The 12,674-nt window shown below is 34.7% G+C and overlaps 1 long non-coding RNA gene across 1 annotated transcript; it reads right to left on the bottom strand.

Annotated features, from left to right (window-relative positions):
• Nucleotides 1-2,383: 2,383 nt before the first annotated feature.
• Nucleotides 2,384-12,095, bottom strand: LOC127544166 (uncharacterized). The gene is made up of 2 exons (XR_007949391.1): nt 11,950-12,095; nt 2,384-4,393 (listed from the first exon to the last, which is right to left on the bottom strand). It is a non-coding gene; the product is annotated as an uncharacterized LOC127544166 (long non-coding RNA).
• Nucleotides 12,096-12,674: the final 579 nt, after the last annotated feature.

Here is a 12,674-nt window from a genome sequence, read left to right as displayed (position 1 = left end):
GCGAAAAGAGAATCCAATATTATCCTGATTGGCAACCAGACTCACAGTTTGAGATATGATCTTTGAATCTCTGTCTCCAAAGATCTCCCAAATGTAGTATACTGTCCACCTTATCCTTATTTTTCAGTCCTTATATAAAAAAAAAAAACCAAAACAAATAAACCAAACAATCAAACAAACAAAAACGTTGCCAAAAATCTATTCTTTATTAACTAAACCCTTATGTTTGGGGTATACAGCTTTCTTCTTAGTCCTTATTTAAAAACCTGTTAGTTCGACTTCTTCACTTTACAGATGAGGAAGATAACTCCCACCGTTTAAATTACTGCTCAAGATCATACAGGTAATGCTAAAACAATGGTTCAAACCCTAGTTAAACAGGAATATGATACCAATTCTGGTACTCCTACCACTATATCACATTGCCTCCTAATTCATTTTTTATGGCTCTCTTGGTTTCTATCAGTACCCATTCAATGCTATGGAAAATGTTATTTTAATAGAGAAATAGACTAAAGTTTGATGGAAGGAAAAAGTTCCGAACAATTAGAGTTGCCCTAAAGTAGAATGTGGTTTCATGGGAGGTAGTAGATCCCCCTTCGGGAAGTTTTCAGGCCAAGGCTAGATGATCACTTGCTGGGTATGTCATACATGGAATTCTTATTGAGGAAGATTAAACTAAATACTCTATAAAGCCCTTTCCTTCTCTGAGTTTCTGTGGAATTAAAGTACGTTTTATCTGTCTTTTATAACCATACTTAATAGCCTTTACATGTGTAAAGCATGACAAGGATCCTTACTCACATAACAGACTTTTTTTTTTAATCACATGCTATAAAGACAACATACAGGGATTGTGTATTGTATTAGAGCTCCAAAACACAATTAGAGAGCACATCAAGACTTAGGGGAAGGAGATAATTTGCTTTTTTTCTTTTTTTACTGATGTCTCTGGCTAACTGACATATTAGTGAGCATCAGACCAAACACTCACAACTTAATTAACTATTATGCAATTCTGAATTGGTTGACATTTTAGCCAACTAGTAATGGGACTCCAAGAGATGTTGATGATTTTGGGCACATCTTCATTTTGGCCTCCTTCTACTTCCTTCCCTGTTTTTCTTATGCTAATTCAAAATAAGAAAAAATCTGAGGCATTATTCTAATATTATGAAGTGTCTGCTGTTTTCTGCAAGGTATTAGAGATAGTTTCAAATCTTCCCAAGCACAGTAACAATCTTCAGTGCCACAATATTATCATTCAAAAAGTGCATTTCTTTAAAATCATTGTGGTATTGGGCTTAAAGTCAGGAAAACTCATCTTCCTGAGTTCAAATCTAATCTCAGACATTTAGTAGCTATGCAACCCAGTAAAAGCCACTTAAATATGTTTGCCTCAGTTTTCTTATCTGTAAAAGGAGCTAAAGAAGGAAATGACAAACCAGTACAGTATCTTTGCCAAGGAAATGTCAAATAGGGTCACAGAGTGTCAGACAGAGCTTAAGTAAGTGAACAATAAACAACAATCTGTGCTTATTTGACTTACTCCTCAACTTCTTGAGGATAAGACCAAATATAGCTGTGCCCCAATATATTCTTTTAGATTTTTATCTATAGGACTTTTATTCTGTTCTCAACTTAAATGCTATAAAGCATTTCTTGCTTATTGGAAATCTAGGAAACATCTGTCCAACTAGGATAAAATCATATTTCTTAACTGGCAAAGGTGAAACTGCACCTCGTTCTCTCTCCTAATGGTGAGAAATAATTCCTCAGTCATTTGTGAATCATCATACATTGAAAAAATCAAGAACTGACAATAGAGAAAACTAGGATATCTATAGGAAAAAAAAAAAGTGAGGTTTGATAGATCCTAAAAGGCTTCTCAGACACCAACTTTCTCCTTATCCCAGACTTACTTCCATGATTCTATGATTAGTGTTACTTCGGCATTATTTCCCCAAAGCCCCTGTTAAAATATGCTACCTATCTATAGAAGTAATTGAAGAACTCAAGATTATAGGCCCACAAGCTATATTAGTTTCTAAACTTTGCTAATTGTTTCCCAGAAGTGTCCTTCAGGAAAAAATATTTAATCAGGCAGAGTTTTTAATGGGCATGTTAGTGAATTCAGAAACATGTTGAATAATTAGGTGATTTCCTGAGAAGGCTAGATCAAAGAAGAATGTTGTAGGACACATATGTGCTCAATGCCTATCAGTGGGGATCTTTCTATAAGAGCAGATAAATTATAAGAAAAATCAACTGGCCCAATACAGATTAGTAGCTCTGGATCTACCTATAGTTTTCATCTTTTATTTCCCCAGTTCTAATACATGATGTTTCTAAGGCTTAGGAGCAATATGACTTTCCAGACTGATAAAGACAAAAGTAAACATTTATTACATAGCTTTTATGTGTATAATTCCATTCTAGGTACCCAAAGGGATGCAAATATTAATATTCGACATTCATTTTTATAAGGTTTTGTGTTCTAAATTTTTTTCTACCTTATTCTTCTCCCCACCCCCTAGACAACAAGCAATCTGATGTTGGTTATACATGCACAATATTTTTTTTTTTTAACATATTTCCATAATTGTCATGTTGTGTAAGAAAAATCAGAAAAAAAAAGGGAAAATACAAGCAAGCAATCAAACAAACAAAAATGTGGAAAATACTATGCTTTGATCCATATTCAGTCTCTATGATTCTCTTGCTGCATGTGGATGGTGTCTATCTCAAGACCATTGGAATTATCTTGAATCACTATACTGCTGAAAAGAGTTAAGTTCATCATATCACTCATCATTGCTGTTACTGTGTACACAGTTCTGCTCTCTTCACTCAGCATTAGTTTATGTCTTTCCAGGCTTTTCTGAAATCATTCTGATGCAGACATTAAATATGACACGTTCTTATCCTCATGGAACTTATAGTCTGCCCTATTACATAATCTTCAAACTTCACTAAATAAAAAGTGTTATGTGAAATCTAAGGGGAGAAAGAGACTTTTTGTTGGAAGACTAAGGATAAAGGAAGGCTTTTATGAAGAGGTGGCATTTGAGAGGGATTTCAAATAAAGTGCTGGAATTCAAGAAGTCAAAAAAGAAAGATAGGACATTTTGGGCATGGGGAAGGGACAGTGCAAACAAAGGTGATAGGAATATGGCACATGGCATTAGGGACCTCAGGGATCATCTACTAGTCCAACTCCTTCTTTTTAATAGATGAGAAAACTGAAGATCAGAAAAGCAGGATGTTAAACCAGGGTTCTTTCCATTGTAAGATGAGGGTGAGATTCATGGAGCTGATGAGGTCAGAAAGTAGTTGAATTTGCCTGAATTGCTAAGTACATTAATATGAACAGTCTTAATTAAAACAGGGATATTTTAATTTAATTCAATTAAATAAATTGTGGGAGGGTCTTTAGTTCCAAGAAGAAGATTTCACTTCATTTCCTTTGTTTCTTCATCTACTTATTTATCTATCTTCTAACCAAATAGATTTATTAAGCAATGCATTACAATTACTTCCCTCAACTTAGGGATAGACCCCAATACAAGGGGTGACAGACCTTTATACATTAGAAAGGCCAGTTATTTGAAAGAAATAATACATTAGGTAATCTTAATTCTTTTTTTTAATAAATAGTATTTTTTTTAATTACATGTAAAGATCATTTCCAACATTCATTTTTTATAATGTTGAGTTCTAAATTTTTCTCCCTCTCTTTTCTCCCCTCTTTCCAAGATGGCAAGCAATCTGGTATAGGTTATATAAATGCAATCATGTTAAACATATTTCCACATTAGTCATGTTATAAAAAAGGAAACAGAAGGAAAGTAAAAAAAACCACCATCACCACAAAAAAAAAAAAAGGAAATAAAAATAGTATGCTTGAAACTGCATTCAAAATCCATAGTTCTTTTTCTGAATGTGGCCAGCATTTTCCATTATGAGTATTTTGGAATTGCTTTGGATCATTGTGTTGCTGAGAAGAACTAAGTCAATCATAGTTGATCATTCATTGATCTGGTTTTTCTGAAATCCTCTTGTTCATCATTTTTTATAGCACAATATTATTGAATTGCATTCATATATTACAACTTATTTAGCCATTCCCCAATTGATGAGCATTCCCTCAATTTCCAATTTTTCCCCAGTTTCCATTCATTGCTATAAGAGCTGCTATAAATATTTTTGTACATGTACATTTTTTATTATCTCTTTGAGATATAGACTTAGTAGTGGTATTGCTAGATCAAAGAGTTCGGTTGATTTTTGGACATAGTATGAAATTGCTCCTAAAGAGAAGATTTTAAACTTTACTTAGTAGGCCACAGAGAGTCCCTGGAGATTTTTGAGCAGGAGAATTTCTTGATCAGATCTATAAGGGAGAAAAAAAATATTTGTCAGGTAGAAGAGGGCGGAGGTGAAAAGACAAAGAAAGAAGTGAAACTCAAGTGAGGCTTATAATTATGACACTCATGAATGACCCTTCCCACAACATGATGAAACAAGTAGAAAAAACCCAATGATTAGGAAAAGTCACTGAGGGAGTTTCATAATGATTCTTTACCTCCTCATTTCCCATATAGTATACTTACCTAAGGCCTTTCATAGAGTTTAAAATTTGAAGGGGCATTAATCTCTTGAGTCCCCTGAATCTCTCTTGTGAGGTCCAGAGGTGAGTTGATTTAATGAAGGTTTCACAGTAAGGACATCTGATTTTCTTACTAGGTACTCACTTTTCATTATATCACACTGCCTCTCACAACCCTTCACAGCTTTCAGTGGTTTTCCTTTTGTTTCCATGATAAATTCGAACTAACCTCTTTAGGTTATCTACTTGTCAACTTCATGGTCTCACCAGCATTCAAGGCAATGGCTTCATTGAGTTGAATATTCACAAAACTTTGAATCTTGCTTGAGTTTTCAGTACTATGTGTGTCAAAATTACAACACAAGGTCTATTGCACTTGGGTAGTTCATCTCTTTTCAACTGCCCTTTGGTTTTAAGGTCCTACAAATTTTACATATCAAAAATTCTTGCTTTTAACACCATAATGAAATCATATACTTAAAGAATGAAGTCTCAGAATAAAATAGGCAATGAATGGGATTCATTAAGTACCTCTTTTGTACCCATATATGCTCAGTGTTGGGAATACAAAGGCAAAAATGAAAAATTGCCTGACCTCAAGGAGCTTAACATTTTCTTGAGTTAAAAAAAAAAAAACCCTACACAAATATACATACATGTAGAATATATACAAAGCAAATCCAAGATAATGTTAGAGGTAGAAGAGGTACTATTAGCTGTGTATGGGGAATGTATGAGAGGATCTAGAAAAGTTTTATATAGAAAATGATTTGAGAGCTGAATTAAAAAAAATTGCATAGTTATTATTTTTAAAAGAAATATTTTTTTTCATTTTCACTTCCAAATTCTCTCTTTCCATAGTCATTGAAAAGATAAGAAACTGGATACATATATAAATTTATGCAAAACATATTTCCACATTAGCCATATTTCACCTCCTGCCCCACCTGAAAAAGCAAGGGAAATAAAAAAAGAAAAAAAAATGCTTTGATTTGTACTCTAAGAACATCAGTTCTCTATCTTGAGGTAGATAGTATTTTATGTCATGAATCCTTTGGAGTTGTAGTGAATCATTGTATTTATCAGTCAATAAGCCTTTCACTGTTGATTATCTTTACAATATTCCTGTTACTATGTAGATTATTTTCTTGGTTTTTCTCACTTTATTTTGCAACAGTTCCTAAAATCCTCCTAGATTTTTTTAAACCATTCTGTCACCATTTCTTACAACATAATAGTATTCTATCATATTCATATACCATAACTTTTTCAGTCATTCTCCAAATGATGGGAATCCCTTCAGTTTCCAACTCTGCCACCAAACAAAGAACTGCTATGCATATTTTGTATATATGAGTCCTTTTCCTTTGATCTCTTTGATCTCAAAGAGATTATAGACTTAGTCACAAGTATTGCTGGGTCAAAGGCTATGTATAATTTGATAGTTTTAGGGGCATAGTTGCAATTTGTTCTCCAGAATAAAGACTAATTCACAGGAGAGTTGATTTTTAAAGGAAAGTTACGTGTTTTAAAACAAGAATGTGAAATGGGAGAGTATTGAAGGCATGGATATTATATAGACAAAGGCCCAGAGGCAGAAGAAAAAGTGTCATAAGGGAGCCATCTTGAATGGATTGTAGAGTAGAGTGAAGGGAAGGATAGTTTACAATCATATTGTGATGACCTTTTCATTTCAAACAAGAGCAATTTGTATTGGATCCTAAAGGTGATAGAGAGCCATTGGAGTTTATTGAACAAGTAAATCACCTATTCAGACCTTTACTTTAGGCATGTGACTTTGGCAGCTGTGCAGAGGATGCATTGGAAAGGGAAAGATGGTCAGGGATTCCCTCCCCTTTTCATCTAAAATTAACAATTTGTTAAGAATCAGCACTACTTAGATGCTATAAATAAAATTTTATGCTTGAATAAGATTATTCTAAAGTCCCTTAATGATTATAAAAAACCTAAATTCTTTTCCTTTTTTTTTTAATAGCCCAGGGGACCACCTGCAGAAAAGATACAAGGGCATTCTTATTGGAAACCCTCAATTTGATCAAAAAATACTTTAAAGCCTCTAGGAGGGAGATGCATTTAGCCTTGCTTTGTATAAAATCTTATTCCTCACTGGGCTGGGTTCCTTTTGCTGCTTTTACTGACATGTAGAATGATAAGCTAGACCTTTACTCCTAATCATAATAATTTGCATATATATTATGTTTCATAATTTGCACAGCAATTTATATACATTATCATTTCCTTTTCACTACAACCCTGATAGATAGGAGTTATTATCATCCTTATTTTACTGATGAGAAAACTGAGAATCAGAGAGGTGGAGTAACTTCCCCACATTACTGACCCAAATAATTTTCTAGAAAAGATTATGGCAGAAAAGGCTAGCCTGATCTTCTGTTCTTTTTTTTTTTCCTAGATAGTATTTTATTTTTCCAAATACCTGTAAAGATAGTTTTCAACATTCATTTTTGTAAGATTTTGTGTTCCATATTTGTTCCTCCTTTCCTCCTTTGCCTCCTCCTCCCCAAGATGACAAGCAACCTGATATAGATTATACATGTACAATATTTTTAAACATATTTGTTATGTTGTACAAGAAAGATAAGATTAAAAGTGAGAAAACAAGAAAGAAAAAAAACAAAAAAAAGTTGAAAATAGTATGCTTCAATCTACATTCAGTCTCCATAGTTTTCTCTCTGGCTACAGATGGCATTTTTCCATCCCAACCCTATTGGGATTATCTTGGATCACAGCATTGCTGAGAAGAGTTAAGTCTATCATAGTTGCTGATCCTCTGTTTTTGCCTCTGCTGATGAGGGAACACTGTGTCCAGGAGAAAGGTTTGGTATGGCTCAGCCTGAACTGCATTATTTTCATCTATATGGTCCATTGCTTAGATGGTGTGCTTGGTACATATTCTCTTATCCTCTTTACCTAAGAAGGGGCCCACCAGGCCCATTACTAGTCCGTCACATCAGGTATTCTGCCTCTGGCAATGTTCATATCTGATATTTTAGTGAAAAGAGACCCCACTGTAACACACCTGGACAATTAGGAAACAAGTGTTGCTGCTCATGGCATGTGTTAATAATTCTCCCCTATGATCAGCCTCCACCTTGAAGAATGAGATCTGATTATTTTTTATCTCTGCTGGCAAAACTACAAATGGGATATAAACACAGTCATAAAATCATCCAGCACCTTTTTTAAAGAAAGCCAAACATGCTAACTCTAGCTTACTTCCTTACTGAGGATGGCATCATGGTTCTAGTACCTTCCTTTATTGACTCTGAATCAGTGATTTCCCTATATTTTTCTGCTGTTCTGCCATCATTTATCATAAGTTCCTTTACCTAGAGGTAGAATTATAGTTTTCCTAAATGGACTAATAATGCTCTTCTATCACACTACTCTTGGGGCACAAAAATCTTTCATTATTTAAGAGAGCTTCCGTATTTCTCAGAGGGGGAAATTTCCTTTTACTTATATATGTTGCAATCCCTATACAATTTGTATATGGCATGTAAGAATTGCTGAGGCTAAAAAATCTGTCACTCGCAGATGGTCATGAACCTCTCCACATGTAGTTAGATTAGTCCCAAGAACACCAACCTTCAAATCACCCCAAGCTCAAAGCCTTTCCATGTTGCTAGAATTGAATTCCTATTTTAGTTGCATAGCTTTCAATTTTTCAGGGTCACCTTGATGCCATAAAATACCAGCACTTGAGGGCGTTGTGCCAAGTGACCTCCATGATCCATTCTGGATATGCTGGAGTCAGCTCATCTCAACTCAAGACAGCTGATGGTTAAATTTTTAGTGTGAGCCTTTACACCTTGGAAATCAGCAAACAGTACAAAGTATGGCTTGATTTGTTGTATTGTTAATTGTCTAGACTTAAGTGATAGGAAAAAAAAATGTCATTAATGAAGATTAAATATTGCCCCTCCCCTCTAAACTGATTGTTAAATATTTACCAGCATATTCCTGCTTCTAAGTCTAAATATATGATTCCTATGACTTTAATGAATGACAAAAAAAAAAAAATAATAATAACCCAAATAACCCTCACTTCTTTTACATGATAAGATAGGAAGATGAAGCAATAACTTATGTTTACACAGCTGCTTAATTGATTACAAAACAACTTTACATATATAATATTTAATTCTCACCATAAGCCTATGAGATGGGAGCCCTGAGACATGTGACTTGATCAAGGTCACACAGTATTTATCATAGCTGGAACTTGGAACCAGATCTTTTTTTTTTTTTTTTTTTTTTTAACTTTTTTATTTTATTTATTTATTTTTTTAATTTCATTTTATTTAATAATGACTTTGTATTGACAGAATCCATGCCAGGGTAATTTTTTACAACATTATCCCTTGCACTCGCTTATGTTTCGTTTTTTTCCCCTCCCTCCCTCCACTCCCCCCCCCCCCAAGATGGCAAGCAGTCCTATATATGTTAAATATGTTGCAGTATATCCTAGATACAATACATATTTGCAGAACCGAACAGTTCTCTTGTTGCACAGGGAGAATTGGATTCAGAAGGTAAAAATAACTCGGGAAGAAAATCAAAAATGCAAATAGTTCACATTCGTTTCCTAGTGGAACCAGATCTTCTTACTGAAAATCTAGTGTTCTTCCTACTCTACATCAAGCTCCCTCATTGTGGTGAAAAAGAAGATTAATAATAGTGTCTAATAATTCACAGGAGAAAAACAGCAGGAAGTAGATCTGTAACAATGTTTATAATCTCAGATGTCCTGATGCCAGGATACAGGGCATGATTAATAAATTGGTCATAGATTTTTATATGAATTAAAATGGATTTTAGATGATTTCTAGTCACATTGTAAGTGAACTTTGAATTTTAAGCCAGGAAATAAATACAAACATACTGTATTTAGTGGAGAAATAGATTTCATAAGTAGAAAATAGAAATGGAAAGTTATATCTTGTTCAAAAGAAACATACTTAATTGAAAGGGCCAGATAACTATATGTCAAAATAACACCACAGAATTTTAGATTTAGAAGAAATATCAAATTGTCAAATATCAGCTATTATCTAGGTCACTCTATAGGATCTCTATGGAAATTCATAAATCTAAGGATATAGAAAGCATTTGGGATATATGTTTGAAAAAGGAAGTGTAACAACAGTAATATTGTTGGAGGAGTTTTCTCAAGACCACTGAGCCAGAGGAAGAATATAGACATTATTTTCCTCATCACAAAAATCAGAATGGAGAAAAGATAAGAAAATTCAATTATGAAATAAACCCAAATCTGAACTCTAAAGGGAGAATTAAAGAGAATGAGAGAAGGTGAAGTTTCCTTTTTTGTGTGTTTTCAAGCTACTTATAAATCACCTCTGGTCTATAATATCTCTGGAATAATGGAAGATTAATTTGATTCTTTTATTATTATTATTTTAGCCATTTTAGCTGATCTTGTAAAATGCCCATGTTAAGGCTCACTAATGTATGAAACTAGAAAATGAAAAGAAAAAAGACAAATGATAAAAACTGAAATGTCTTGAAACATTTATTTTAGAAAAAAAATTAAATGAAATGTTTTCCATCTGGTCAAAGATTGCCAGACAGTTCATAAGCTGCCAAGCTAAGTCAACCTCAAGGCTCATTATAATAATAGTATAAAATCTGCATAAAAGTATTAATGTCATAGAATAAAAATGTCTGTTTTTAATGGTTCCATTCCTCTTCTGTCCATAGAAAATTCACTGAACAGGTCATGTATTGCCAATGAGGATGAAGCACTTTCTCAGAAAGCAGATCACTCAGGGGGTTAGAAGAAGACTTCTATTCTTCATTCTGCTTTTTTTTTTTTTTTTTTTTTTCCTAACCTTTGGGAGCTAGGTGACACGATAAATAGAGCTCTGGACCTAGGGTTAGGAAGACCCAAGATTAAATTCAATCCTAGACTCTTATTATCTGTGTGACCCTGGACAACTTACTTAACCCTGCTTACCTCAGTTTTCTCACCTGCAAAATGGTGATAATAATAACATTTACCTTTCAAGGTTGTTGTGAGGAGCAAATGTTTTGCACAATGCCCAGCACTTAGTAGATGATCAATCAATTCTTGTTCTCTTCCCTTTGAGATAACTAAGTTTATTCCTGATGAAGAGTTCATAAAAAGAAGGTCATATCCTTCAGCTGATTCTGAGTAATAACCTAATTTAAACCAGGTGATGGATATCTGCTTCCACAAATCAGTCAATAAAATAAAAGTGAACATAATTTTATATATACATATATGCATATATTATAGAAGTATATATGTATATATATCAATATGTATAATATCATTACAAGACATGCTTAACAACTTGCTAACATGGTTTTAAAGAATGATGTGGATCTATAAATGTTTTATTAAAAAATGAGGTCATGAGATCATAGACTAGGAAGGACCATGGATATCTTTTAGCCCTATCTATTCATTTTACAGATGAGAAAACTACATCCTAGGGACACTAAACAACTTGCCTAGAGTTACAAAGGTAAGTGGAAGAGATAAGATTTGAATCCAGATCCTCTGATTTCATTACACAGGACTGGGCTATTCTCCTTTAGATTCCAGATGTGAACCTGGCCACCAGGTAGTGTTCTCCTGTGACCCTTTTCTGTTTGGGGGGTTCCTGCTTTCCCCCTTGTTTAACAATGGCAGAAGGATTCCCAGATTCCTGCTGCTCACTGACCTCTGTTCAGCCTCCCACTAGAGGACCAACCTGTACACAGTATGCATAAGCAGGCTAGGGAGGGACCATTCTCAAGCAGAAAAAAAATGGGCTGGAAGCCAAAAGGCAGGTGTGGGGAATGTATCTCTAGGCCCCCAGCCAGGGGGGCCCAAATGGCCCCTGGCAAAGGACTCACTCATAATGAAGTTGTTCCCTGTGAAAAACAGAGAAAGTAACGCGGCAATTTTCTTAGGACTTGGTTCACCAGATCAACCAAAGAACTATTTCCCTAGATTTCTGCCTTTTTTTTTTTTAATCTCTATTAGGGACAGGATATTCAAACAAACAAACAAAAAAGAGACCTATCAATTCAGAGATCCTTACTATTTGGAATCTAAGCTCTCTTCTCTAGAAATACCAGACTGAAAGTTGCCTCAGGTGACTTTCCCTGTAAACTCCAGATCTTGTTCCTCCCCTCACCCAGGGGGCTGTTGTTAGGATTAGTTAATATTTGTAAAAATGCTTTGAAGGGGAAGGCGACCCTAACCTTCTAACCCCACCCTGCCTCTTAAGGAGTTATATAACAGCAGACTCATGGGGTGGTTTTACCTGTGGAGTTTATCAGCAGACGCTCAAAGAAAAGCTTCCATTGAAGGCAGTGGGCTCCCATGCTTTTGTTTTTGAGAAATTCCTTTACTGGCAAGCAGGAAAAGTGACCACAGCAGGAGTCTGGGGCACAGACTCTCACAGGATAGACTTCTGTTTAGGCTGAAGGAGTAGGAATCCAGCCAAAGACTGAGGGGGGGGGGGGGAGAAAGGGGGGTGCAGGGAGAAAAAAAGAGAAAGATTTAAAGCCTTTGGTCAAAGATAAACTCAATGCACTTTCAGAACTAGCTCTACTTGGGGAATAACAGATGAGTTACAGGTCTTTAATCAAATCCAATTTCTGATTTCTTTTCTGTTAGGAAACTAAAAATGACATGAAACTTTGCAGTAACTTCAATACTTGAAAACTGTTTTCCAGAAAATCTTGAGATTTGTTCTTTTAAAGTTAAAACCATTCTGAATTAACTATGGCAGGTGAATAGTGCTCCTAAATGAAGATCTCAGATGATAGGACCTATACTATCTCTGCAAAACCCCAAATTGAGTTTAGAAAATACTCTTTGTGGGAGGCCTCTGCTTTAAATATTAGAACATAAATCATAGAATTTTAGAGCTTGGAAGAGTCTGTAGTGATCAGTATCAAAGCTGTAAGGATTAGGAGGGTGATAAATTAGGATCCTGACCTTCAGGGAGCTTATCCAATTGAATCCTCTTGTTTAACAGGTGAG

Source organism: Antechinus flavipes, chromosome 1, assembly GCF_016432865.1.
Source record: "Antechinus flavipes isolate AdamAnt ecotype Samford, QLD, Australia chromosome 1, AdamAnt_v2, whole genome shotgun sequence".
NCBI classification, from domain to species: Eukaryota; Metazoa; Chordata; class Mammalia; order Dasyuromorphia; family Dasyuridae; genus Antechinus; species Antechinus flavipes.
Note: the sequence above shows the minus strand (reverse complement) of the source record. Positions and strands in the feature narration are given on the sequence as shown.